This window comes from Anser anser (genome assembly GCF_964211835.1).
Source record: "Anser anser genome assembly, chromosome: 7".
NCBI classification, from domain to species: Eukaryota; Metazoa; Chordata; class Aves; order Anseriformes; family Anatidae; genus Anser; species Anser anser.
This window is the reverse complement of record NC_139727.1, coordinates 17,668,016-17,694,596: the sequence shown is the minus strand read 5'-3', so window position 1 is coordinate 17,694,596 and position 26,581 is coordinate 17,668,016. Positions and strand designations below refer to the sequence as shown.

The following is a 26,581-nucleotide window of genomic DNA, read 5'->3' as shown; positions in this document are numbered from 1 at the left end:
CCAGAGTTGAACCAAGGCAGCTGCTGGAGAAATGCAAGAGCCACCAGCAGCAGTCCCGCCGCATCGCAGCAGCCCTCAGTGCCTTCTACTCGGGCTTTGGCTCCGTGGCCAAGACACCACCGCAGTGTCTGTGCTTACATCTGGGGCTCTGCCCTGTTCAGTAGCTTCTTACAGATCTTCCAACCCAACAGCCACGCCAGCTGGATGTGAATTAACTTCAGATCACAGCTCTGAATGCTCCCAAGGCAAGGCAGAAGTGCAAATGCAAAGTTAGTTAGTGCTAAGTGGTTCCCCTTAGGAAGCACCAGATGTAGGCATTCCCTGCTCCAGCCACAGGTAATATCCTGTACTGGAGACCCTTGGATTCACCCTCTTCCTCCTCACCCTTCTTAATTTGTAAGGGTCAAGTTCACCTTTTCCAAGGGGAAGTGCTTTTTGCTACCCGCTGGCAGAGGTGATAACAGAGCAGGATATTCAGCTTGCACATACCTGTTCTGAATACCTGTGAGACCGCATCTTGGCTGTCATCTGATCTGCCTGAACTACCAGCCTCAAGATTTGATACAGGAAGTTGAAGGGCAGCAGGCATCCTTCAGAACACGAGGCAGACATTTTTCTCCAGTTCATCCAGAATTCTGCTTCATTTGGGACTTCTTTATTTGAATCTAAAAAGTGTATTTGTAAGAAACCAAATGAACTTCAAACAAGCACAAGGAAGCAAGATACCATATGGCATATTCAGATTCACGGAGTTGCTATCCCGCTTAATAAATCTTCTTTTACATACATTTTTGATAAAACTATTGTATCCTACAGGGATTTTAATTTTATGTCTCAAAAGGAGGTTAATATATTAAATTTTACTGTATACAGATTAAATGAGGACTTGTGAAAATTCTCAAACTTATCTGCACAACTAAATAAATTTTCTGACTTTGCACTTGGGGTAATTGTAATAGAGTTTTTGATCCCTGGGTAGATGGATGTAATAGTCCTATAAATCCCACATTTTCAACATCTTCAAAGACTATAAAATGTTTATGAGAGAATATGGTTTTAGAGACATCTGGTGGTTATATAAGCCTAAGGAGAGAAATCAACCATGGAAGTATTAAACATAAATTCTACTTTTTCAACAACAGTATCCTGTAAAGAGAGAAAGAGATTAGCTTATTCACTGCCTCTGCGCATACCGAGGTAAATAATTTACCCCAAGAGGTCACCTTGTTTACGGTGATTTAGCAGCTTTGCTTACAGTAAAAGAAAAAAAATAAGATTTTTCAACATAAATTAATGTATGTTTCTTTCAGTGGTATTTAAACTTACCACGATCTAGTCAGAGTATGACGGGGGCAAGAGACTGGAGATACTGAATATTTTAAATCCTACTGCTAGACAAAATCATTCTCTCTGCCTGCACCTAGTTACTGTGTCTTTTGTTCTAACTTCTGGTGTGCTGCTTTTTGTTTAAAAGTTCACTAACTCCCCAGTATGATTTTACTTAAGTGCTTGCCTACAGCTAGAACAGCTCAGAAATAGAATCTCTAAACTTGTAGGATCAAAATACAAGAAAAGCGCAGGTACTCCGAGGCAAAGTCAAAGATCCATGCTTTTTTTATATTCATTAATAACATACTTTAATGACTATTAGAGTGATCTGTAAGGATTCATAATTTATGTCTAGGGCCTTATTAAAACTTCAAGTATTCAGTGCCACATCTAAACCTCCTCCATATCCCCACAGATCTTCTGCTAGGGTATGAAACACAGAACTACTCATCTGGAGACATAAAATCAAATCCTCCTCTCAGTTACACTAATGTAAATCCAAAAGAAAAGGAAGAAAGAAAACTCCCCGGTTAGATACAAAACATAAAAAGAAACCACTTCAGTTTTAAATAAGAGTGAGAAAGCTGGATTGCCCTCCCCTCCTGTACCCAAGATGACAGGGCTGTGATTGCAAGAGATCAAAAAAGTCCTCGCAAGCCCACGCCGTAGCACAGACTCAAAGCCTTTTAAAGCAAAAAAGAATTCACAGCTCCTGCTCGCCGGGGGCAGGACTGCTCCTTTCGGTGTTTAGGTGGGCAGGGAGGTCCTGTGCTCCCGTCACTCCAGTGTTTCCAGCCCACTGGCAATTTTCCCAGCTATTTTAGGAGCATCTGTTGTATCAGCCAACGTGTTGCACTCCTTCCCTCTGCCTCCCTGCTCATAACACTGCTGCCACCCATCTTCACACCCCCCTTCCTCTTCTTGGCGAGCACACGTTGCGCTACGTCTCTGCAAGAGAACAAACCAACTGCAAGTGAACCACCACAAATTAATTTGTTCCCCAAGGCAAAAGTTTCTTGGCCAGTTTTTGGTTGAACAAAGGGGCTACCACCACTCCCAGGACACGCTCTTCTCGAATGCAACCAACCCCAAAGCAAGACCTCAGAGGACCAAAGCAAAAAGCAACCCTCTACTTTATTTTATTTTTAACTCTCCAAGCACGAATCAGCAGGAATTCTCATGCTAGGGAGGGGTTTCTCATACATATTTTTCCATCCTGATCACTCAAAAGTGGTTTTCTCTTAACAGTCCTAACTTTGAATGTAATTTACATGCAATGAGCTGCATTACTATTTCATTATGTTTGAGATTATACATGTACATAATTCAGGATATTTAAAGCCACGGTTGCTGCAGAAACCGTAATTATATTTCTTGTTAAATCATTAAAGTTAACGTCATTTCTGGAATTACAGAGTATTATGCAGGGGTAGGACACAGAGCGGTGTGTATGGCCACCTCGCAGCTGAGCGCTATCCATGCATGCACACATCAGGAAATGCAGAATTAAGGCATCTCCAAGGACTCTGAATAATCCAGGCGCTCAAGTCCCATTTTAGACATAATTTGGCCAATTCTGTCTGTTGTTTTATATTCAAAATTTACATTCATTGAAATGTCTTTTGGGGCCTCAAGTTCCAGCAGGACTGGTTTCCATGGGCTTGCTCTAATGAGGGCAGCACCTACAGTCTCCAAAACAAGAAACAAATTGAATGGAGGAAAAAAATATACTGACATTTTTTCATCTCTCACTTTGATCCCGTACAGGATTTCCCTTTCTCCTCCAAACATGCCCTCCCCAAGCCCCTCCATCCTCTTGGGAGCTAATGGGCAGCTCCCTCCGGCCCAAGAGGAGCCCCCTACAAGGACAGTGGTGTTTGGGACAGCTCGTCTGCAAGCTGAGCTCATCACTCAGGCACACGCATCCTTGTGGGATGCTGAAAAACCCCACATGGGGCAATGATGCTCTGTACGCATCCCTGAGCACCGAAATCACTCTCATCATAGCTAATTATTCTGTGTCCCTGCACACCTGGGAGAGGGGACGGGCAGCTCTTGACACACTGCTGGAAGACTAAATCCTCATTTGTGGATCCGCCTTTGCTCACAGAAGTCTCGGAGTATACAACAGAGAACAAAATGCCTTGCAAACTGATACTCTATCACCTCTTGAAAAATATGAGCTGCCTTCCAAAAAGGGAACAGCTGTGGGCTGATATCTGGATCCTTTTAGTCACATGAAAACTGTCTAAATTAATCATGCCTCATGTTCCAAGCCACAACAGAATTAGCATTCAAGTGCACATCACCTAAATCATTACTTAAATTATCATCATTTGTCAGATAAATCCTCACCTCCGTCTCTAGTGATAATCCATGGTTAACTGAAATGTTGTGTAATATGAAACCTGCTGGGAAAATCGTAAAAAATTTGGAATACTCATGTGAAAATGTGCTACTACTTCATCGGTATGAAGACATGCGAGTCTCCTCTGCTGAAGGCCAGAAGTTATTTCAGCATCAACACTGATTTTATATGCTTCATTACGCTGTAGCTTTCCTTATAATTTCTATAATTTCCCTTATAATTTCCAATAATTTTACAATTTTCTTTTTATAATTGAAAAACAAATGGAAGAAATTATAGAAGACAGAAAAGACCCAGTGCATCACTGCAGTTCGGATTCACTCCCTGAGACCACACGCAGATAAGCAAACTTGCTAAAATACAGCTGCGGTTTTAGAGGCAGGCAACTTGAGAGGCTATGTACTGTCCTCCTCGTGAGAGGAGAGAGAGAAAGAAGGATGAAAAGCAGAATGTAATTTCTTCTTCCCTCCTGCAGCTGAAGGATAAGGAGCGAGAGGACATGCGTTTTATCAGACTCACCAGAACTAATGCCATCTCAGGAGATCATAGAGCAAGTGCAAGATAAATTTTCCCTTTTCCTTCTGCTCTTGTAGCCATTCATGCTCATCCTGCAAGGCAGCCAGGCTCTTCTACTACTTCCCTCTCTTCTTCCTCTGCTTGAAATCTTTGCACACCTAAATATGGTAGGTTTTGAGACCTGCCTTTATCCAAATATGTCACCTCCTTCCCCTTCTGTACCTATACGGTGGTGTCTTTCCAACCCTCTCCCTCCTGTTCTGCCAGCCCTCCCCATGTGAAGCTCAGTAACAAGTACTGACAGCTTTTCATCCTTTCTTTGAGGATGAAAACATCTTTCAACATCTGTCCTCCTAAACCCAACCATAGCTTGCACCCAGTGCCCACCTGTACATCGTGCTTAAGCATCCTTGTTTCTTTCTCCCATGTTGCCCACTACACTTTCAAAGACTTTCCAGGAAGATAGTTTCCAAGTATCTTCTTCAAAACCCTTCCCAAAATGCTCTGGTTACTATTTACAACCATCTGGATAGGATGCAGATAGGCTGAGACTAGCACATGACCTTCCCTTACTCCTTTCATTTTGATTTACTTATTTTAATCCCGTATTCTGCTTGGATCCATCTATTGCTTTCCACTTGTAATTACACTTGAAGGCCCTCTTAGGGAAGGAACAGCTTTTTGCTCTGTACTTGACAGCAGTGTGCATGTGGCCTACACCCAAAGCTCTTAGGTACCATGCAACACCAGCTACCAACTAGTAATCCTAAATGCTAGGTGCAACAACAGTGAGAAACACAGCTGGGTCCCCTCACCTCTCTCTGGAGCAGGAATTCAAATATGGTTCTCAAAGAGAACCTCAGTGTCACCTCAATGTGTACAAATCACCCTGCTGCACCTTTGCCATCCTATCTTTCAGGGTCCTGTGACCAGTGAAAAAGTGATCAATAAGCCACAAATGCATCAAAAGAGTTTGCACGTAGCCGTCAGAACATGGCAGATGGGAGAGAAAGAATGAAAAGCATTTAGAGCCATCAGCCTTGAAGGTAAAGATGTTTCAGGCAAAGATGCTCACCTCCATACTACAGTCCCCATGTACAAATGGCATTAATTGAGTCATACCTTTTCCTCACCTGGGTTATGTCCTTCTCCAGAGACAAAGGTTAGAGCCAATACACGGATTGGTTTTTTGTTCTGCCTTTTAACAGCTTTCAACTGTTAAGTCTTCATCGTTCCTCAACTCTTTGTGCACAGGTTTTCATGAGACCTGCAGCAGCACGGAAGGACTCTCTTCATCAGCTGGTTGGGGAAGAATTGGTAGAGGCACCTACCAATTCCTGGGACTGCAGTGGGACTCTAGACAGAGAGCTGGTGGGACTTCAGAAGGTAAGTACTGAATGGGGTGAATTTGGGAATACCACAGCAGAAAGACATGGAATAAAAACCAAGGGATAAGAACCAAGGAATAAAAACCTCCAGTGAGAGCAAAGCCAGATCCTCTAAGTCACATCTACACCATTCACATGTGAGGGTTACAGGACTCAGCCCTGGCTTTGTTCCTAACAAACTCCCTCTAAAGCAAGTACACACTAACAGGAGACACTTCTCCTAGCTCCTAACCTGTTTGCTGCCCTTGCTTTCTTCTCCCCTTCAAAAAGTTGATTAAGAATAGAAAAATCACGATGAGTTGAAATACACATCTTCCCAAAAAGCAGGTCATCTCTTGCTGCTTGTTGATGAGGTGGGAACTTCAGCTTGTTCCCACAGTTCATTATATGGTATTTAAAGATTTACTAGAACACAAAGTTTGTATAATTATCGTGGTACTTGGCATAGTCTTAGGTGCTCGCATTAGATATGATCCCACTGAGTCTTTCAGGCACTGTCCCAAAAAAATCTGATGTACCATCTACTTTCTCCTGTCACTCCTGATTATTTTTGATTAACTTGCTTTGCTGAAAGACTATTACACTGATTAAATCAGAAGGATTAGCAGAAAGTCAAAACTACACCTTTGAACGTGAATCTCTAACAATTATAAAACAAACTTGAAGCTACCATGCTGCTACAGAGAATTTAGAAGCAATTCAGCGTCAGCTGTCAGTCAGATTTCTGCAGCCTGAACTAGTTATTTCCAACTGGGAATGTATCTAGCAAAGTCGTAACTGCTGATTTAATGAATGATTATAATGGTTTTGAAGTATTCACTTCAAAAGTTTAAGCAATATAAAACTGATCAAACTTTTAAGTCTCACTGCAAACTATAAACTAAAATCAGATTTAGCAAGAACTCTCTATAGCCCATGAACTTGCACCCAACAACCAAATTACTGCAATTTGTGTATTATATTAATGCTAATCGCATCACCACATTTTATTCAGAACTTACCCAAGTAAATTAACAGGATATGTACAAGTTTTCCTAAATAATAAAAAAATGAATAATTGAGAAGCTCATCCAAAGGCCACTGCAGTCATTAGAAAAAGGCTGACTCCAGTTGTTTTTAATCCAAGTTTACCTATGAACTCCAAGACTCGGCCTTATATAAGTAAGGAACTGCCTTTTAAATTGGCGAATAACAAACACAGGAGAATGAAGCATGTCCCTGCAGATCTGCATGTGATACTTCATATCGGAGAGATCCTCATCTTTATTAAAGGTTAGGATTTCTCATATCCTGTTCTGTGGCTTCTATCAACACTGCCAGGTAAATCTTCTATGTGCAATGCAAAGTACCAAAGACTTTCATGCCTGTCTTTGACGGGGTAAAAACATGCCCAGCTTCCTTTAATATAAAAAACCGTAACAGATTTCTAGCACTCCCACTTCCTGCCAGAGCTGGAATGAGAAGGCCTTTTGCTATTTAATTACAGCGTCGGTTTTTTTCTTCATAAGGTGTGTTAAAAAAATGAAAGGGAAAGCAGTGGGAAATCATACACTTTTTTTTTTTTCCTTTTGCTTCTCCTTAAATTACAGTCCTGACATTTGAGGGAGGACTCCTGCCAGAACAGGTCATCGTTTTCTCTCATCCCTACATGCCACTGCTGTATCTGACTACGCTTGAGGCTTTCAGAAACCTCCCTTCTCGCCCCTGAGCAGGCAAGGCCCTCGCATGTGGGTGCCCCAACCGAGCACCGTGCAGCTGGGAGGCGCAGTGAGCTCACCGTTATCCCTCTTTAATCACAGCTCTGCTCTATCTTACCGTAGTCTCACTTATTAATATTGCTTTGGAGACAGCAAAATTGCCCTAAAAGATTCAGCTAATGATAAAATTCATCTTTTTAAACATTTCTCTCATTGTTACATATTTATCTATTTTATTTCTATTTGTACATAGGTGTCTGCTTTCATTTACATTCATTTCATTCAGCCTCTAACATTCTGGTGGGTTGTAAAAACAATATATATTAGGGAAATGACAACAAATTAATTTTACAAACATAATGCCTAGAGAGGAGGCCTACAAAGCTGTCCTTCCTCGTGTATCATTGCTGCTTATGGCAGAGGAATTTAGATGTTCATTACCGGACAATGTAACTCAAAAAAGTAAAGACTGTCACTTCTACTTACTGTTTGCAGATTTAGTGAATCTTCCTAATCTGTCACGCAGTATTTTATAACCCAAAGAGAGAGAAAAAAGAATCACTATTTACCCATGGTCCTTTAGTAACAGTTTTATGTGGCTTGCCAACTGGTGAAAAGGCCCCAGAGCAGACCCTCCTCAGGTTGTCTCAGTAAAACAACCTCGTGGTCAACCGTCAGACCCAGGGCATTCACCCTCTCTGAGGGCTGTGCTTTAAATGCTGGATGGGTCTGCAGGGACCTGCCCCTCCAGCACTTCTTGTTTTAAGACCTATAAGCATCAGGGAGAAGGCGGATAGCCTCTGAATCCCAACAAACCCGAACCTCAGCTGCATGCAGAAGCAACATAAATCTCAGAGATTAAACCTGTTTTGGAATTTGTTAGCCAGACCACGAGCCTTTCTTCCCCACTCAGCAGTTCTGCACCACCCTTTATCCACCCCGCTGGAAACCCAGTTTGTGCTCACAGCAGGGAGAAGCCACACCAGCTTCTCCCCGCAAAACACCAGTGAAATGTTGAGGGAAACGAGGAACCTCTGCCAAGTGGCAAGGACTGTTACCACTTCTCTCCCCTACACGTTTTCCAGGCCAGTTTTCTCCCCACATTGATCAAATGACAAGTTTCTGTTTTTCCTTGCAGGTTGGAACAATTTCTGGTACAGTGCAGAAAACAGCCTTAGTCCACCTGTGCAGACGTCATCCAACTTCAGCCATCATGTAACTGGGGTCTAAGCCAATCACCAAGTTCTTTCTGTAGCTCCAAAAGAGAGATAACCTAACTCAACGTGCAGTTTTTGCTCTCTTCATCTCACACAGCATTCTTACAGTGGGACAGATGCACTCTGGGGCGTAACAGCCCTTCAGAGACAACAAGGCACGTGCTGCAGCCTCTGTTGCAATAGGTAAAACAAGAAAGGGATGAAAATCACATTCTTACGTAACTTACAACTCATGGCATTTTTTAAAAAGCACTACAGATGTTCCATCCTGATTACGTTCTTCCAGGTGACCTCAGTATTCAATTGCAGGAATTTATCCAAATTGTCATTTATCAGTGAGTAATACTGCCTTCTTGATCTTCTCACTCCTCTGTACCACCCCTGAATGCAGCTTTCAAAACATAAAAAAATCCAGGCGCCAGTGAGTTAGAAGCACAACTTGCACAGACAGTCAGTAGTAGCCCAGCACATTTCCTCACTTTTGCTCCCCAGCTGTGCACACTAGGTGGGTATCCTGAACACACAAACCCTATACATGCAAGGGGCTGGATAAAAACAAGAAACAACTCCCCCAGGCTCGTGCGAAGGTTTATCCTCCAAAATGTGCGGGCAAGGAAACTACACTGCACTTAGGCAGCTCTTTTATTCTCCATTTGCAAACTTTAAACTGTTCAGTGATCTGGTAGAGCATAACAACTTTTTCCTATATTAATAATTTCAGTGCTGGTAACGACATAAGGCAAGCCTGAAGGGTGAGATACGCTATCATTACCTCTTGTTCTGCCAGATTTCAGATTACCATGTAGCTTGATTTCAGTTTTCAAAATCTCCAGTTTAACAAGAAGGGTTAATGCAATAAAACAGCATACCTTCTGCATTTCCCACTAATTCTGAAATGTGAAACAAAAGGGAAAGCCTTTTTAAGAAATGATATATTCAACCCAAAACCTCTCTTACCGAGGATGTGTGCGCACTCCATATTGGCTGTGCAGAGGAATTCTCCTGCTCTCAATGAAATTTTTAGTTATCTTGTTCCACTTTCAGCTAGTGACCTCTTTCAGAGGTAAACTGACCTTTGACCTGCCAGAAGACTTCAAGTCAACAAGAAAAGGGACTGCAAAGCTTGGGTCTCCTGCCACTTCTCTGAGAAAGATGTTTTCACATTGACTTTACTTCATACAGTTTACCTTCATTCCCCTTTCTTCAATTTTAAGACAGGTTTTGAAGACGCAGCTGTAGATAAGGAAAGTTGCTGTTATTGTGATCTCTAGATACTGAGATATGAATCAAAATTCACCTCATTAGCTCCAATGAATGACAGGTTATAGCTGTTATTTTCTATTAGCTTCTTTTCTTTTTGTCAAAACCACTACCCACTGAAAGCTAATATAAGACAGCAAAAAAAGACTGATTTTGTATGTGAAGACCTACTAACCATCCATCTCGTCCAAAAGTGCATTTTAAAAAGACTTAATTCCCCATGTTAAGTATTTTCCCTACCAAAAATGCATATGCAAACATCACCATTTGCAATGAAGAGACATATGAGCAGCTGATGCTTGTATTACACGTCCTCCAGAAGGCAGCGCAAGGCCTGGGCATCATCAGAGGCCGATATAATTGCATTATCTACCTCAGTGCACTACATAAAGACATGGGGCAGGAACAACACAGGTGTGCCAGCACAGTCTGCCTGCAGAAGTCCCATTGGCCCCATTTTCTGTTTTTCTGGGAGCGCCTCCACATTTTGCAGCATCCTGCAAGCGGTGCCACTCCTGCCTTCACTCCCTGCCTCCCCAGGGAAAGCAATTTTGGATGAGACTAAAGGCTTTGGCACTTCTCTAACCAGACCTTGGGTTGGTTCCCTGTCCCCCCATCCAGGTACAATTACATACTGCACCTTTCCAAGTGGTTATTTTCTCAAGTCTTTTGTAGAAATACCCATTCAGCAGAGATAAGCTCATCGCTAAAAGCTTTGGATCTCATCAGTTTACTTCCCCCTGCTTTTAGCTTTCCTTCCAGTGCTAATATCCCTGGTTCTGGCAACACACCAATTTATGTTCTAGTACCAACCAAGAGCCTCAGCTTTGAGACACATAATACAGTCCATTCATCTTCTGCTGTGCCATTGTCCCCTGCTCCCATGGAGAATTCCTCCAGGCTAATGGGGCACTGTCACCTCCTTTGTCCAAACACTCGTTGTCTTTATCTTTTTATATTAACACTCACTATTATGTTGTCAGGCTTTTTCTTTTTTTAATCCATTTACTCTTGGAATTATCTTCTTTTTGAAAACTTTTGAGTTTCACCTAGCATCCTACCTGATGGCCATCCCTAGGAAATTCCAGATTTGCTGCCTCCTTCACACATTTAAAGCACTGCCAACACTGTAAGTTCAATTGCCGAATAACTTGCTGATGAACTCTTTTAGGGTTAATTTTTTTATCTTTCATAGTCCCTCTCCGAGCACCTCTCAGCTTTTTACCTAATACTCAGTTGTCCCTAAACTGCAAGACGGAGTTTTCAGCCTTCTATGAGTTGCAAAGGCTCCCAAGTTTCACCTTTCTTTAAGTACTCATCACACTCACACATTTCTCTGACATTTCTCATTTTTACATCCTAGCTCCCGTCCAATGCCTGTACCATAGTTTCATAATTATTGTCTCCCGAGGTAGCAAAAAGTTGTTTTTGTTTTTTTTTTTTTTAAATCAAAACCAGCACCTGTCAAACACAAGGCTGCTTCCAGCGTCTCCCTTCTTGCTGGCACATGGCACTTACAGCCGCAAGACGAAGTGCTGTTTCCAGAGGGGTTGAGATGCACCAGGGTTTTTAACTGCTCTGCTTTTCCAGTTTCCGGAATGTTTTACCGTTTTGGTCTGAAACAAAAAGCCAGATTACCGGTCAGAGTTTTTTTTAATTCAGCAACTATTTGGCCAGCACCACCTAAGGGCTGCCTTACACCAGACTTCCAGCAGACCTCGCAAGAGCCCGTTACCCAGCCAGCTCTCCCAGTAACACCAGCCCCTGGCATGACTGGTTGTGCTAATAATGCACATTTTCCCTAGAAATACATTTTGGTACCTTGGCTACCATTAAAAAGCTTACAGATAGACTTTTGTACAGTTTGTGGGCTTTAATACAAAAGGCTTAGAGCAGGCTCTTGTATTCTGAACTGCTGAACTACACAGGATGCACTTCTATGCTTTAATATTTCTGCGACGTTACCAAGTTACAGTAATGTGCAGTGATGCATTTATCTGCTTTCGGACAGATCCTAGTCTCAGGCAGATGAGCATAAATTGGAGTAACTCAATTGTTCTTGTGTTTTCTCAGGAGTTACACTAATTTAGCTAACAATTGTCTTCAGACCATTGAATTAAATTGCTTTACAAGGCAGCACTTTAATGTTCATATTCTTTAAATTAATATAAACGTGTCTTTCCATTATATTTTACATAAGATCCATTTCAAATGCATTAATTCAATTACCTTGTTTTATAGATAGGCTTTTACCAGTGCCAGAAAGTCAGTGGCAAGCTCCTCCCGGCAACACCCGTAGCAAGACTGAACTCTAAATGTGCATACATTTATATCTGTAAACTCAGACTTAAGCAATGAAAATGCAATTACTTAAAGTCTGCAGACTTTGACAAAGTTGTGTTCTATATATGAGATTTTGTAAATGCATACTTGTTTCAGCCTGCAAGCTGCATATACCATGCTACATCCTGCTCCTTCTAAAATCAGCAGTGCTGAATTCCCCTTGGAGCCAACGGGAACGAAATTTGGCCTATGTTCCCTGTTACTAAAAGAGGTGAAAAAATGCAGTGTTACTGGCTTGATATAAGGTGGTTACCTGAAAAACCTTCTCTTCAAACACGCTGAAGTGTATCAGTTCTCACAGAAAAAAATCTGTGAGGTTCACCAACCAACGGAGAGGCTTTCCAAATCTCCAGTCACACAGCCAGGAAAAAAAAATTAGAAGTGCTAAAACTTTGTACTTTGTATGTATCTTAATCCTACCCTCCTATACACTCTGATAAGCAGGAACAATAAACATTTCCAACCAGAGCATTTGTCCTGTGACTGCAAATCCAGTGTTGCCCCACCTAGCTAGCAAAGGGGAAGCAGAACCCAGACAAAATCTTACTTACCACTTTGAAATGGCTGCCTTGTCCTTTGAGCATCACACGTGCTCCTGGCACTTTGCTTACACACAGAAATACCAGTGCAGCCATTAAGGTAGCAGGACATGGGAGCGGGATGTAATCAATACAGGACCTGCATCATATTTGTATGTAGATTTCCATATATTTAGTGTGCTATAGGAAGTTTGTGCAAAAGGGCTGATTGTTACGCACTGCTCATACAATGTACTTGATCAACCCAAGTATTTCCTTATGAATTACCAGAAAGCCAATAATCATTGTTTCCAAAGATGAAGCCCTCTTTCCATGAGCCCACATCAAATATCGGATTCTTCCCTCTAAGCAAACACCCTGTTAGAAAGAAGGAGGGGTCCACAAACGTGCAGTCAAGTCATCCACCCACCTGGGTTGGGGCTGAAGTCCTGGCACCAGAAGTCCAACCCGGCCAACTTTGCAGTGCTGCAGCCTCTTCACTACAGCACCAGAAAAAACAATTCTCTGCCCAGATTTATCCTTTGTCCCCACGCCACATACACACAAAAGAAAGTTTGCTTGATGTAAGTCAGAGTGCAAATTGAGTGATGTTTTGTACCAGCCAAGGATCTCCTTCTGGGTTTTGTGCAGTCACAGAGATGAAGCTCATTATTCATGTAACCACTGCAAAAATATTATTCCAAGGCCTGGTGCTGCCTTTTTGTTCAAGCAAACCCCTTGCTGAAGTGAAGATTTTTCTTTTTATTAATGTTTGTATAAGAACAAAGAAAGTTCTTTTTAATTTACTCAGTAAAGCAAAGAAATGAACAGTGAACATTAAAATACTACATGGGTTGAGATATTTCAAAGCCCAAACAGCTCTGGTTTAATGGATGTGTATTTTTTGCCTGTATAATGAATGTTTCTAAATATACTCAGAGAAAAGGAAGACTATTTACCATTTTAATATTTAATATTTTGCAGCCATATATATGGAAACAATTTGCCATGGTTATATTTCTGGGGAAAGCAAATAGCTCCGATACGAAGCTGAAATGTAGCATTCATTGTAAAAGCCCACGTTTCGCATCCCGAATGTCAAACCAAGAGCAGTTGACCTCCGAATGTAGAGATGAGCTGTACAGAAACCAGCAAGCAATCAAAAGCTAAGCATAGTTTAAAATCCTGCATAGTGGTTCATACCCACATCTGCTCCCGTGCTGGAATACTTCACAACTGGATCAGCTGTAACTTCTACCTTCACCCCAACTCCTCGCATTTATCATTTTAAAAACTGATGTTGGTTCGAAAGCTGCTTCCTTCAAAATGCCAACAACTGGGATTTTCACACCATCCCTTGGATTCCCATCACCTGCTGCTTGGAGGTGACCAACACGTAGAGCACCTACAGCCATCCCCTCTGCTCCAGCAGATCCGACAGGATCCTCGGCAGCACCAGGAGCCCAGGCAGGGCTCCCCTGGCCACCAAAACGCCACTTGGACAGCTGAATCACACTTCTCACCTCACATATTTCTAAAGGAAGGCAATGCCGGTTTGCATTAATTAGCACTAATAGCAAAAATTGCTGTTGAATACACAGCAAGTGCCACTCTCACTGTCAAGACAGTTAATACACTGTAAAGGGTCATCTGAGTTCCTGCCTGTACACCACCTGAAAAAAAATCTCCCAACCCCATAAGAAACAATCTTCATCCACTCCTTTCTTTCTTTTCGCTTAAGATTTTGCCAATTGTTTTCTTACAAACACAGCAAATAACAGCCGGTTTCCCAAAGGGAATTAAACTCCAGGACTCTCTGGCTCAAGGTAATACCATGCAGTTCATCACTTGAGCCACAGATACAAGTCTTCAAACCCTACACGGAAGCAGTAATTACCTGCAGCTTTTCGTGTGCGTGCAGTCTGTATGTAAATGAGAAACCACAAACCTATTACAAATTAGAGGCATGAAAATGTGTGACTGTGTTGTTGCCTTGGACTTAAGCAAGTGCCCTCACAGGGGTCTAACCACCTGGAGGAAGACCTGCCGCCAGCAAGTCACCAAGGTCACGCACATCACTGCTCATAAGAAGGCTTTATTAATCTTCTCATTAAGCAGCTGCTTGGCACTCTGCACTGGAGTGGCCACTGAAATACGGCTACCCCATCCAAACCGGAAGGGAAACCCCTGGCTCCTGACACTTCCCTACCAATTTGGGGTTTTTGGTTTTCTTGTTTTCACCTCAATGGTTCAACTTTGGTACATGTAATCCATCAGCTGCACGGCACCTACAGGAACACTTACATGGTTAAAAGCAAGTCTCCTGCTTCCCTGGGCTGGGAGGCTATTTTCTATTTTTCACTTTTTTCCTTTTCATAACATTTTGCACACTTAAACATGCACTGCAGATTGCATTCAATTTATCTCTCCCTGCATTACAAATTTCTAAATGGACCTCGTTCATCCTTCTCGTTTTGTTAATAAATCATTTTGGTTGCCCGCAGATGCCTGCCAAAATCGGGAAGATTCATGAGCCTGAGTTACAGGCATTTATTAATTAGAGGAATCAAGGTGTCGCAAGCTCCGAACATCTATTCCAAACTGAGAGCTGGCAAACTGTTGCAGCACTCCACCATTGTACCAATGTGATAAAGACAGAAAAAAGGAGAATTTGTAACACGCCTGTGCTACAAGTCCCCATTAGATCATTAACTTTCTGCAATTTTTGACCCCATTGTTCTGGGCAATGCTGCCAGAGGGGGGAACACAACCACACATCGGGGTTTTTTGTCCTTTTGAGCCAGTCCAGCATCAATCAGCCCACTTTCAGATTACTTACCCCACACCCTGAACACATCAGTACCTGGAAGATGCTCACATGGACAACATCCCCGTGCAGGAATATTCCCCGTGAGCCTTGAGGAAGAAGCACAGACACATCCCCACAGGCATCACAGGATGTGACAACCAGGCCTTCATGACCTGCATTAGTGGGCTGAAGCTGGCTGAGCAGACAAAGGAGATTTCCCAGGACCTACCTAAAGCCAATTCACAAAGCACAACCCCTCCGTGAGCTGTTAGTATCACCAGATTCCTTGCTGGATGCAGACACAGCTAAAAGAGACGCCAGTAATGTCTCCCTGTGTGCACAGAAGCCAGAACACCCGCACCCTGCAGCACGGACCTGCTCTTTGAAGTGAAACTTCTTATAAGAAGCGTTGCCGAGAAATATATTCTGAATTAGACTTTCTCTAATCCCATATTCAACACACCTTCAATTCCTATTTGTTTTTGTATTACTTTATGTTTATACCTGCTTCTTTCACTCTGCTTCTCTAGTGCACAGAAGCCAGCTGGATGGGAAAGGTATTTACTGAAGCAATCCCCTGGTGCCTGCCTCTTGTTTTCTATCAGCCTCGCTGCATGCAGGAAGCGCCAGGTAGTAGCCACCATGGCCAGGGACTTGAAGTAGTCAACACAGCCGAATTTCCATCATCACACTTAGCTCTCCGACCCCTGGCACTCCTCTTAAACCCATCCTTTCTGCCCTAGATGACGAGCCACAGGCATGAGAAGGGCCACGACCACCTGCAGAGATGTGACAAAGTTGTCAGCAGTTCAAAGAATGCATTTTGTCTGCTCCGCTCCAGCCTGCCACCCCGTCTTGTTTGGGCAGCTCATTAAAAAGCCATGAAGGTTGGTCAGTTGTGCTCAGACTACAGATTTCCACGCTCATATTGTTCCTAAATATTTAACTAACAGTCTTGCCGTGACAGCTGCATGGTTTCTGAGGTGTTTACCTCCACGATAATGGCTTACTACCACGCAGCCGGTTCCTGGATCTGAATGTTAGCTGCCAACCTGCCCACGGGACAGGGAACGTCTGCGCAGGTGTTCACAAGTGCCCAGTAATGGAATACAGGTTAGTGCAGTCAGGACCTGCCAAGGGAACAGAGAAGGATTTCATACGCTCACTAGTCAAGAAAACAGAAATTAAACTTTTGTGAGTCATTTTGCATCTGCCCTGCTGCTGCCACCCTTCACCCAACCACCCACAAACCTCGCCCTTGGCACCCATCCCACAGCCACTCTTCCTTACCCGATAAGAGCCACAAATCCCTGCCCACCCCTGCGCCACCTGAGGTACAGAGGGATAGGAGGGGGCTAACTGCCCCGCAGCGAGTCATCTGCATGGACACACCCTAGGTTCGAATGATTTAGGATGTGACATAGGCTGCCCCAGCAGCTCTTTATTCCAAAGACTGCTCAGTAAAAAAGCAGGAATTGCTGCTTCCTCTGTCCTGTTCTAATTTCCCAGCAGCGATTCGGGCTCTATACTGCAGAATCCATTTACGCTGAACCTCTGCTGTCTGGCTGTGTAATTTTAATGTTTGATTGACGTGACCAACCCATCTTCTAATAAAGAGGGATAAATAATCCCAATTAGATACTTAATACCAGGGTATTCGCCCTTCACCTATAATTGCCCTTTTACACTTATAAAGGGAAATGGTTTAGTTTCTCCTATATATTTACCAATAATTTCCCTTCCTATGTTAATGCTTCCAGCGCTGTTTGACATTTAATTCTCCTGTTTTTCTCTTCCAATTACTTGTTATTGGCTGTGATTGTGTCTTTTATTAGAGGTCCAGAGGGCCACCTGCCAGATAACCCCTGCTACAAACGTCTCGTGTCAACTTCTCCATCTAGACAACAGGTTAAAAAAAAACTAAAATTCAAAACCACCGAACACCTATCCTACTCTTCTCCCTCCTTTGCCTTGTGGGTTTTTACAGGCTGAGACCAGTATTTCTGAGTTCTGACAGGACTTTGACTGAGTTATGAATTTAAAAAATGAGGTTCCTCTAACACCGAAAAGCCCTGTTGCCATGGGACTGTGATGCTGTCAAACAATACTCCAGCATAGTATGGGAACTTTGAAAGGACTGAGCATATTCCCATCAAGTTTTGGGTATCTCCAGTTTTATTTTCAATCTCTCTTCCCTAAAATTTAGGGCAGGATTTCCTTAATAACTGAAACTTTTAAAATTGGACAAGATTTTTCAAGTATTTTGCTCATCCACCATTTAGTGGGTAAATATTCCCAATGAGACTTGACAGAATTTTACTTTTTCTACCCTGTTTCTATTTTTTCTAAGCAGAGTAATTGCAGAATTGTTTTTCACAATCACCACTGCCTTAAGAACTAAACTATTGCATTCCTCATTTCTTTCGGGCCCATTTCACCCACTGACAGCAAAGCTGCCACACTCCACCGAAGCACCGCCACGGTCCTCGCCATCTGAGCACCAGCCGCTGCCGTCTCATTTGGCACCGTGGGGTAATTAGCCAGACTTTTAACGGCCTGACCCAGCTGCTGGAGGTGCTCCCTCCTGCCGAGGTGTGTGGTTTTGGGAGAGACCCCGTGCCATGGCTGCGATGCGAGATCACACGTGTGGGTATAACCAGGGCAAGGCGACTCTTCCCTCGTTCTTGTCAAACTTCTGAAGTTTCCCCTTAAAATATTGCAGCCATTAGCCCTGTGACATCAAAATAGATGTTCTCATTTCAGCCTGCGCGTACGCTATCTTTAAGGCCATCGTGGTGTGTGTGTGTGTGGTTTTTTCTTTATATTCCCCATTAGAGGTCACTTTTATCTAACGCTTAGAGCCTTTAATGGGGCCATGCATTTACCTTCTGTCGAGCACTTTGCGCTGGTTAAGATCATCACTTTTATTCAAACTGAGAACCGCCAGAATTTCCCCATTATTTCCTCTCAAATACCCTTTATCCCTTTCCACATTTTGCTCATTTACTCGCAGTCCTGAACTTGTGATTTTAATGGCTACACAGTTGTTTCCCTAATTGAGCAGTGACCTGTTCACTTCCAAGCCTATTTTTATTCCTCCCTACCCTGGGTTAATTTACAGCCTCTCTTGCTGGTGGAGCGGCATTTATTGTAGGATGTAGAGCAGCAGGCTCTTTTTCTCTTTCTGGGACTGTACACCAGCTCTTTTAGCTTCCTTGGTCACTTCCTATCCCTTCTGGCACTCTCCATTTGGTGTAAGAGCAGTGCTAAATCGGAGCCCTTGCACCGTGCACGCGACTGCAGCCGGGTACTCTCATTTCCCTGCGGGGTAAATGCTTACTGCTCCTCGTAAACTTCAGCACCTTGCTCCTCCATCAGAGCACTAGTTTTGCAGCTGTTGTTTTCACTTCGGTGTGTATTTCTTTTGTCTTGCGAATTCTTGGGGCATTTGAGGTAAAGAAAACAGCTTTTGTATTAGTGCGCTTTCCATCAGAGTTCGTGTTGGCAGAAGTTTAGGTCTCTGCAAAAAGTAATTTCCAAAACATCTTACCAAAGCAGCTCTTCACAAACTACTCTGAGTAGCCACATACATGTCAGATTTTTCTGTAGTCACTCGTTCTGTAACATATTTTGGGGTGGATCTTCTCGGGATTATTATGGAGGGACACCATCAGGGCCACTGGAGTCTAAAAAAGAAAGGTGGACAAGAGCCTTTGGTCCTTCTCCGCTCATGAACAACCCCAAACAGCACGCTTGGTGCTGTCCAGCCCTGCACATGCACTGCAGCTCTCGAATGATAAGACTTCCTTGCTGCTGGCTTGAACCGTTGTTTGGTAACAAAGCTGGGACCCTCACTGGCAAACTACTAAACCCTCACAGAGCTGCTCTCCCATGGTGTTAGCAGCCCAAGGCAGTCCCTCTGTCCCTGCCCCCCGAGGCTCCCCAAGCAGCCGGTGCTTTTTGCTTCCCCCTGCCTCTACCAAAGGAGCAGGCAGAGCTGCTGGCTGCTGGAGATCTCCTAACTGCCTTAAACTACTCCATGCTGGCCAAAACTAGGCCAGTGCTGGAAAACAGCTGAAGACTCAGGCTACTTGCAGTGATGCCACAACCTTGAATTTGACCAGCACAGACAGAAAGAGGTTCCACCCATCTCTTGCACGTCCTAGGGCAGAGCTATTGCATTTCAGAGAGCAACCACATCGTTGGTGTCACTCAGATCTGGAACAAGAGCCGCATTCTCCCCTAGCTCCCTCCAAAATGAAATCACTGGTACACCAGCAGCTGCCCCAGAGCCAAAAACCCCAGCAGATGAAGCTCCGGCTCAGCACAAGCCAGAAACACGGGGACACCCAAAGCTGCCTGAGATCCAGGTGGGCCGAGGGGAGCCCCAGACCTTTCAGCAGCACCTCCAGCACACCAAGCATCGCGTCTGCCAGCAGCATGCACTGCCCCTGCTCACCCTCCATCCAGGAAAACAGCTCCCAAGTCAGAAGAGATTATTTGAGCTTTAGGAAGGTTGCCCGCTAGCTCCTGACATTTTCATTGTGTCATTTTATCTCTAAACCCAAACATCGTTTTTTCTGACTCAATTCTCCTCCAATTCTTAAATAGACTGTAATTTTTCTCAGTCATGCTCCTCCAGACTATCTTCCTAAATTAACATGTCATCTGTACAATTTTCAAATTAGTGCAATTTACCATTTCTTGATTCCATTCACTTTGTTCCTCAGGAATTTTCTGCTGCGAAGTGTGACAGCAGTATCTGAGCTGTATATTAAAAGCACAGAACTTCTTCCTCCAGCTTCAATTACCCAAACTCGCGCTTGATCCAAACACATGCTAATGCAGTAGAAAACCATCCGCTCCTCTTATGTTCTTGTACAGTGCTGCTACAGGATTTGAACGATTGTATTTTAAAAATGTCTGGAATTTTTTTAGTCAGGAATTTTGTACTAAGCAAGTCAGAATGACCTCTGGAAATATCAGATGTGCCGTCTTTTCCAGTTTTCAACAGTTTGAAATGCTAGCAACAGGATGCCTTGATAAAAAGGTGACAAATGTCACAGTAATACCTACAAATTAAAATAAGCAGGCTATTATTAAAAATACCTTGAATCTAGCGAAGAGCAACTGGCATGATAATTAAATGAAAAACATCAGGGAATTACAATACAATTAAGCAACACACATACAAGGTTACCCAACTTGAAGCGAGGGGTCTTCACAGCAGGCTGCTATGACTGAAATGAAATTTAAACCTATATAAGCTACTGATTACGGTCATACAGGTCTTACTACTACATCTAACACTGCAGCATTCTAGAGTGCTTATGGAGATATATTTCTGAACCTTCTGTAGTCCAAACCAGGCAACAGCATTCCATTTTCTTCAATCGTTAACTTTTAATTCCAAGCTGCTCTTCTTAACTTCCTGCTTTTGTTATACTATAAAGTTGTACTAGAAATGTTTCTTCAACCTTGAGATTTGTTGAAAATGGTTCCTCATTCCCCTGGAGAACGTATCATACAAACTGGCTGGTAGTAATTTTAACATTGGTTTTAATTTCCTCTTCACCTGTGGGTATTTTATTAAAATTCAAAGGTTGTCTTTTTATTTATGCCTTTTACAAGGCATTTTTCTCTTAAGTGACGCTTAGCATCAGAAGATCCCTAAAGGTTTAAAGATTTGTGTTTAGAAGAAATTTAATCCTAGAACTTTTACTTTGCAAGTATTTTCAAGCCACATTATCTCCATCGTTTCGAATTCTCAACCTATTTATTAAAAATCACAAGTTCTGGAGATTTCGTTTTTCCCAAGTATTTTGTGCCTGCAACTGAACTTATTCACATATTGTGTAAACTTCACTAACTGCTTGAAAACTGACTTATTTTAGTACTTCTTTTATTCTTTTTAGAAAGTATTGGTTGCTTTGCCACTCACATTAAGTTCTTTTTTGAGACTGTCCCTGCTTTCAGTCTGGCTGCTTGCTTTTCAACACCTACCTTGACTCTCTCCATGCCTGAAAAGACCTCTGTTGAACAGCCATATCTTTGTTGTTACAAGTATCAAGCCAACAATTCAGATTTAATATTATCTCAGAATACGAGTTCCCAAAATACACAAGATATAAAACAAACAGTAAAATCCAAGCTAATTTATGCCTTCACACAAAGCTTTTTATCAAAATATTTCTAAATCCTTAGACCTATTCTAACTCACACCAATGAATCATTCTGAATATCCTTTACAATCTGTTGATTTTGTACATTGAAATATAGGAATATAGAGTTTTATTCACGATTGCGTATTTTAAAACTTCCAGTTCCAGTATTCTTGAAAAAACATTTAATATATTGCCTTGAATTTCATTTTTTTTTCATAAGCTGCTGTCCCTTCTTGACATCAAAAACACTTTAATTGCACCCCATCGTCATCCTTTTCTTTCATATGAAAAATACCTGGAACACTGTAGCTGAGGCAGTTGATTTCAGAGTTGAGGGTTTCCTTTGAATTTTCATATTATATATAATGCTGAGATCATTAATAGGGGTTCAAGTATTCATTTACAAAATTTGCATTTCAGCTCTAAAACGGCATGTAGCTGCTCCATCCATCTTTAAATCCCGTTGCACTGCAAACGAAGTTCTTAAGTACCGCGGACTCCTGTTCCCTAAGGCACTATGCTGCTAACAGGAGCTACACTGCGAAATGTCCAGGGAGCCTTCCAACCATGCAGTACGAGACCCCTTCCTTAGTGAGAATAAGCTGGAGGTCAAAAAGATATGAGAGAGGGGGGGAAATGCAATATTCATTTGGTGGTTTGAGCACTTAACGTTTATAATCTTGGCGAGAGGAAGAAATGCTGTGGTGAGCTGCTAAAAGAAACAGGACATAAACGACCAATGCTGGCTTTATTTCGGTGAGCATCCGGAAGTGGCCACGAGTGGCGGCTTAGAGAACAAAGGTGACAATAGGGCAAATGTAGGGTGATACATTCCCTGTCACTAACATCCCAGGGGAAGGCGCAAGCAAGCCCTTATTTTGATCCCTAAAAGAAACTGAAAGCACATGCAGTGAATTGTCATTAGCGTGCGGTTAATTAGCATTACTAGTGTTGTTATTATATTTCTATCATCTCCGCACTGAGGTGCCCCATTGCAGATCCCATTGTGATACGCACTGTGCAAAATCTGAGCAAACTGAGCACTTTCTTCCCCAAAAGCTTATAATCCAAGCAAGAAGGCAGCAAAAATGAAGGAGAGGCAGGAGGGAAGTGACAGGGAAGCCTCAGCCAGGAGGCTCCCACATCCTCCCTAGGCATGGCAGACACAAAGGGCTCTGTGAATTTGTTCAAGTAAAGAAAATAAGGTGGCTTGGTCCTAAATGAGACATTTAGTTAAAAATAAAAATTAAACTGGCAAAACCAAGCTTGCTGGGGGGATCTATATTGTCCATGAGATTTCCACCTGGGCTTCCCTGGGAGGTGAGGACACACGGTCACCAGGCGCTCTGGAAAGAAAGAGAGGGAAAAAAGACCAACATTGAGAAAAAAAAATAGGGGAACATTGAAAAACTGATATTTGTAACTGTTAGAAATTACTCTACAATACACAGCTTGTATCAAACCTTTGGCCAAAGTGCAGTTTTTTCAAACCATTTTGAACTGCGCACATTTGGCACTCTAGTCTGGGTGTTCCTCCCTGGGCTTCATTTTAGGACTACCCAGTATGAAAGGCAGCAGCACTACCGTGTATTTGGGTTGCCTCCTCCTCCAGCCTGAATTAGCCATAGTTTCTGCTGACACTTTGCTCCTAAAGGAGGTTTTAGACTTTCAAAATCATGTAAAATCTGTGCGAGCAGGAAGTCAAAATGGCATGGGTTAGAGATCCCTGGCAAGCTCTGGGGCAGGCCAAAGACACACATATTGGTTGTAGTTTTGGCTAAGTAAGTACCTCCAAGTTGCAATGTGCTTATGTCAGATGAAAAAAAGTCATACGAATCTTTTCTACCACCTGAACTGCCGTAGTGAAAATTAAAATAATAAATCATCCTTTGACAGGAAGCAATTTTAAAAAGCAGTTTTAGATTTGGACTCTGACGACCATCATGAGCTTTTTGCACACCTTTCACCGCACAATTTAGTCAAATGGCACTTCGTATAAACAACAGAAAAATTGAGGGGGTTGAGGTGTGCTAGTTCCAATCCGGACAAAGAGATCAGTGTAGTTACTAAGATTTTAAAACATATCAGCTTGTCTGTTTCTGCTGAATTAACTACAAAAGCAGAAGTGGTTTTCATCACAAACATACCTCTGTGGACTAGCTGGAAAATTGAGCCTATTGATAGCTTGAAATGAGCCCACTGAAATACAGATAGCCTGATTAGTAAGCAGGAAGCCAAGGCACTATCCAATTTGCAGCTATTATAACTAAGCACATTACAGATGCTCTTATTTACATATCAGTACAATACTAATAAACTTGGCTCACAGCTTCTGTACCGCATTATGGGACACCAAACAAAAGAAAATACCAAACCTTGGCACGGTCATATGTTCCTGGCAAGTGATTCATGCTGGGTTTTGAGCCTATTTCCAGACAGCAAGCCAACTTATGAAAGAGCTCAGAAAACACCATCTCTGTGCCCTTGTGAAAAGTGGCTTTAGTTTCAGGAAAAACCTGCACCCCTAGAAAGGAAACACTTTCTCAAACTGCAGAGAGCAGGGTTTCATCGCGCATCAGTGGTTTACAGAAGCTGTGCTGCAATATTTGCAGATGGACACGCCCCCAGTCTGCAGCAAACCCAAAATATTAGGTTTCATTTACCCCAAGAACAGGTTTAGATTAAATTAAGCAACCGCAGTATATGACAGAGGCACATAGCTACAGGTCAACTTAAAAGGGATAAGTTGATGATGCATCTTACCACCTTCGTAAAATCCAGACACTATGGTACAGAAGAAAGGACTTTGGGAGTTAACATCCCAAACCTGACGGCAGCCAGCTGTGCTGGTCAGGAAAGTGTCTGGACTCATTCAAGAGACAGTGGCGTGCCATGTTCTGGCACCTGGTTCAGATGCTGGTTTCAACCACAGCCTTACCGTGCAGGTTAACAGAGTCAAGTCTGGTGCTGAGCCCAGACCTCGCTGACGGATGTCAAGTAACCAACAAAGCTGGAGGAGAGACCTTTCAATCTCACTGAGGCAGAAAGCTGTTTGGCACCAGTCCTGCTCTAGTAAAGGTGTGTTTAAATCTGTATGGAGAGGAAGCAACTCCTGCTCTGATAAAAAGCAGGCTGTCTGCACTTAAAAGGACAACAGAGATAAAAGATTAAACCTGTCAAGACCCTGGAGGACCCTGAAGTGATCCTTCTGTGAGAGCAGGGCAAGAGAAGCCTTTCTGATTAAGTGACTCTTTTTTTGCAGAGTCCTCCCAGCCCGGAGGGATGAGCTGGAAGCAGAGCAGGGAGCCAAGTGAGGCAGGGCTGGATGGCTGCAGGAGAAAAGCTGCCCAGGGAGCAGAGGGGTTTGCTGTGATCCCAAAAACCACCAAGAAAACTGGGCGCAAGTCTGGATACAGGGAGAGAGCTGCAAGGACACCATGAAGGGGAGAGTATTAATCCTTTGTATTGTTCTGTCTTGTCTAGTCGACTCTGTTTCAAAAGAGTTGTTTATTCTAATGAGCAATCTAATGAAAACTGGCTTTTTTACGTTAAAAAGCCTTTTAAGTCTATTCTGAAAGCTCTGAGTACATCTGACTCAAAGGTTTGGCCAGCTGAGGGGTTTGTCACAAATCCTGAAGTACAATCTAAAACAAAATCTGGGAGAAAACACTTTATTCACTGGGCTCCCATGATTTTACATTCCTTATCCTCAGCTACAATCGTTTCAGGACATTTCCCTTAATAAGGGCTCTTAATATGCTCCATTTACAGCCTTTAACTCACTGGTTTTATTCTGCCATGAGTAAGGAAACATTTACATAAACATTATAAAACTGTCAGCAACATCAGCTCTTCTTCCACCTCAAACAGTTTAAAAGTTTATGGATTGGAGGTTTCTGCATGTTAGAAGTAGAGTTAAAGATTTACTACTGAAATAGTCTCGGATATTGCCCTGTGTCCCTCAGCCAGTTTGGTACGGTAACTAATGGCTGTAAAAATTTGAGTTACATCCCAGGAAAATCTCTATGCTCAACACACAAAGAGAGCCACAACTCCGAGAATAATGCAGACGTGAATAAAGAGAAGGCAGGAGAGGAAACCTACAAATCATTATTACGAATAACAGGGACAAAAGGAGCAGTGAGATTATCCCACAAACCTCACACACGGTACTTGACAGCACTCTCAGAAACAACTGCAATTTTCAATGTGTTTTAGAAGAACACTTGCTGTTGCCTCAGTAATATGGTAAAATCACCAAGAGCAGAGAACGCCCACAATATATGCACCCTGGTAGAAATGTCTACCTGCATATTTCACGTAGGCTGTTGGGTATTTATCCATCCATCTGGACATATTACACTTGCATGCACTTCCGGCCTCAGATGCAGGTGAACTGCGCACTGCAGGATTCGAGGGATGTTCTCTTATCCCATGCCCTTCATTGCTTTGATGTTTACAGGCCAAATTCATGCATAAGGTCTGGTTCCTTTGCTCCACTCCGGTGACGCAAAGCAACTGTAAACCTTGCTCAACTACTTGGTTAAATTGGATTTATGGCACCTTTGAATCTCCAGAGCGTGGAAAAGCAGTTGGATCCTGCCAGTGAGGCTGGCCCTCTGCTTCCCATAAAAGTAGGATGTGCACCAGAGGTGATCTGCTTACCCCGAACGCTGGGCTCCTGCTGCCTCTCTTCTCTCTCCGGCTGCCTTTATTAAAATGCTCTTACACTCTCTGAGCAGTATTTTACATATCATTCAAGTGAAATCTTCTCTCTCGTTTTTGCTTCATCTGGAAATCTTTCATTTTATGACAAATAATATTTGTGAACTGATAGACAAACCCGTGGCTACAAGTACTCAGTAAAACACCCTGGGGTGTACCACCTGGCAGCTCTTTAAATTACTACAATTATATTACAACTCCGAGCAGAACTACCTTGGGGGGAGAACTCGCTTTTTGAGGGAGAATC

General features: G+C 42.8%; 1 protein-coding gene across 17 annotated transcripts in view; it reads right to left on the bottom strand.

Moving 5' to 3' along the window:
• The window catches only part of LOC310902572 (uncharacterized protein), an 881,556-nt gene that overhangs the window by 747,407 nt on the left and 107,568 nt on the right, over positions 1-26,581 (bottom strand). For 16 of the 17 annotated variants that reach the window (XR_014586773.1, XR_014586774.1, XR_014586775.1 and 13 more), the window contains exons 6-12: positions 21,905-22,955; positions 20,144-20,517; positions 18,786-19,131; positions 16,437-16,575; positions 11,237-11,391; positions 3,685-9,748; positions 490-665 (exon numbers count right to left, since the gene is read on the bottom strand). The gene's annotated coding sequence lies outside the window, so the exon portion shown is untranslated. The remainder of the gene's footprint in view (positions 1-489; positions 666-3,684; positions 9,749-11,236; positions 11,392-16,436; positions 16,576-18,785; positions 19,132-20,143; positions 20,518-21,904; positions 22,956-26,581) is intronic. The other variant, XR_014586789.1, reaches the window with a different exon arrangement.